This window comes from Oryctolagus cuniculus, chromosome 1 (assembly GCF_051225735.1).
Source record: "Oryctolagus cuniculus isolate XC-2025 breed Fujian yellow rabbit chromosome 1, ASM5122573v1, whole genome shotgun sequence".
NCBI classification, from domain to species: Eukaryota; Metazoa; Chordata; class Mammalia; order Lagomorpha; family Leporidae; genus Oryctolagus; species Oryctolagus cuniculus.
Genome location: NC_142867.1, coordinates 61,281,619 through 61,284,719, shown reverse-complemented (window position 1 = coordinate 61,284,719; position 3,101 = coordinate 61,281,619).

The window sequence follows — 3,101 nt, the reverse complement described above, 5'->3', positions numbered from 1 at the left end:
GCTCCTAAGCTCAGTAAACATCACCTCACTACTCAAATTGATTTTTTTCTTTTCCTAAAGTTGTATTCCTGTTCTCAAATATCTCCTATGTACATTCTGTTTCCTGTCACTATTCTATTTTCTCTTGCCTAAGTTACTCTAATAACTTCTTAAAAGGTATTTTTTATTTCTATTTCTGTCTTCCTCACACATGTACCTCGGATGGTGTCATATTTTTAGCCTGAATCGCATTTTGTTTCTATATCAGGGACTTGGCACTTCCTATTTCCTCTGCTTTTTGTATCTTCATCCAGATCTTTCTGTGACTGCCACGTTTTCATTACAGGGGACTCAAATCAAAACTTCATTATTAATGTTTTTCATTAGTGAAAACAATGTAAATAAAGTATAATCCTAAGGGAAGACTGGTAGGCCATCAGGAATCTCTGAAAGTCCAGATCTGAGTTTTTACCTACAAGATTCTTACCAAACAATTGTTAAGAGTTAAGTCAATTTCCCTGAGTTTGTTAATTCTAGTCTTTCTTCTATATTATAGCTACAAAGATATTCAACAATAATCCTGAATGGTAGGCTCCTAAAATATTAATTTCTTTGTCTCATCTATAAACTTTTTTTAATTTCTGGTTTCACACAGAAATCCATTTTCAATGATTTTTTAAGCAGAGAAACAGAGCAGGATCAAGAGTATAAGAGAGAGAGAAAAAGATCTCACCTGCTGGTTCATTCCCCAAACTCCCACATGACAGGAACTAATTCAGGTCTTCCACCTGAGTGCTGGGATCCAAGTACTTGAGTTATCCCTTGCTGCCTCCCCAGGTGCACATTAGCAGGAGCTGGGAAGCAGAAGCAGACCTCGGACTTGAACCAAGACACTCTGATGTGAGATGCTGACATCCCAACAAAGATCTTATTTTTTTACAATGAATATTGATTTTTGCCTTTTTTGTTTTTTATTTTTATTAACATCTGCCCCTCAAAAGTTGTCACTTTAACTTCAATATTGTAAGACATGATTTATTCAAAATACCAGTTAACTGCATACTGTTTTGTTTGCTACACTACAAGTAGTTTTCTTGGGCCATTATTTTTTTTTAAGATTTATTTATTTATTTGAAAGGCAGAGTTACAAAGAGGCAGACACACACACACACACACACACACAGAGACAGAGAGAGAGAGAGAGAGATCTTCCATCGCTAGTTCACTCCCCAAATGGCTGCAATGGTGGAGCTGGGTCGATTCAAAATCAGGAACCAGAAGCCTTCTATGGGTCTCCCATGCAAGTGCAGAGGCCCAATGACTTGGGCCATCTTCTACTGCTTTCCCAGGCCATAGCAGAGAGCCGAATCGGAAGTGGAGCAGCCAGGTCTCGAACCAGCGTCCATAAGGGATGCCAGCACTGCAGATGCACTATGCCACAGCGACGGCCCCTGGGCCATTATTTTTATAAGAAGAACAAGTAGGCTTATGACATAGAAATTTCCAGTTCTCGTCTTTGGTGTACTCTTCACTGTCTTATGAGAAAATCTGTCTCTCTTTTTGTTAAATATTTATTTATTTATTTATTTATTTATTTATCTGAAAGTCAATGTTACACAGAGAGAGGAGAGGCAGAGAGAGAGAGAGAGAGAGAGAGAGAGAGAGAGACGTCTTCTATCCGATGATTCACTCCCCAATTGACCGCAATGTCCAGAGCTGTGCTGATCGGAAGCCAGGAGCCAGGAGCTTCTTCTGGGTCTCCCATGCAGGTGCAGGGGCCCAAGGACTTGGGCCATCTTCTACTGTATTTCCAGGTCACAGCAGAGAGCTGGATCAGAAGTGGAGCAGTCAGGACTTGAACCAGCACCCATATGGGATGCTGACACTGCAGACTGTGGCTTTACCCACTATGCCACAATGCTGGCCCCCTAACTACTGATTGTATAGAAAGGAGATGGTTATGGATAATCTGAATGAGTTTTCTATGAACACCTGGTACATAATACATAAGTTTACATAGAACTTAAATCTTAATGCTGTCGTAAGAAGCTGGCCTAATAAAGGTTTTCTGATAAATTGACTAATGATTTCAACTGGACTTACATAGGAATATGCACTAGTTTTCACTCCTTTTTATTTATAATTCTCATCTTAAATTCTGAACTATTCCTCCCATCTTTTACTCCTACTTAAACAACAGCAGCAAACAACTATTAACTTGCTCACAAATGTCATGGTTTTATTAGCATAATATAGGAGATGTACCTTAGGAGACAGTTGATCCTGCTATCTCATGTTATAAAGTAGTACACATCAAATCTGTTAAAATGGGAGTTCCCACAACATAATGATCATTATATTTATAATTATTTAATTTGAAACATTGTTACTTTTTAGGTGATTGATTGGAAAGGGTAAGGCTGCTCACCCTCTTCATTATGAAAGCGTATGTGAGTGGGCACTACAGTGCGGCTGCCTAATCCAAGAAACCCCCACTCCATTTCCAAAAATAACAGAAACAGTAGATTTATGAGTAATGTTTGAAAGTATGATTTGGACTTTGTTGACACTTTGCTTAAAATCTCCATGACTTCCCAGTATTCTCAGAATATAAACAACTCTTTAGATGATCTGGATTTTTTTCCATCTTCTGCAATCACACCTTTTGCTATTCCCTCTGCCTGAATCCACCCAGCTTCTCACTGCTTCCAGCTATTGATAGACCTTGCCCTTTCATTCCCTCTGCCTGGGGCATGTCCCTCCCATCTCCCACTTTAATAACTTCCCAAAGTTCCCTTCTTTCTCGGTGAAAACGTGATTTCTTTTAGAAAGACCTTCTACATACACGCCTAATTTAAAGCTGATTTATCTGAAATTCTCTCTGAGATCATTGTTTTTCATCTCTGCTTGCTTATTTCTGCCTGTAATAAAATCTAACACAATCTGAAGTTCTATTTTCATTTGAACATCTATATGATTGAGGCCTGCCTAGCCCTCTGCACTAAAAACTCTGCAAGGATCAGCAGCATCTCTGTTGCATCCCCGTGTAGTACCTGGAGTACCTGACACAGTGTTGGTGGTCAAATATTTACTAAATGTAGCTGAATGGCTGAGTGAATAAA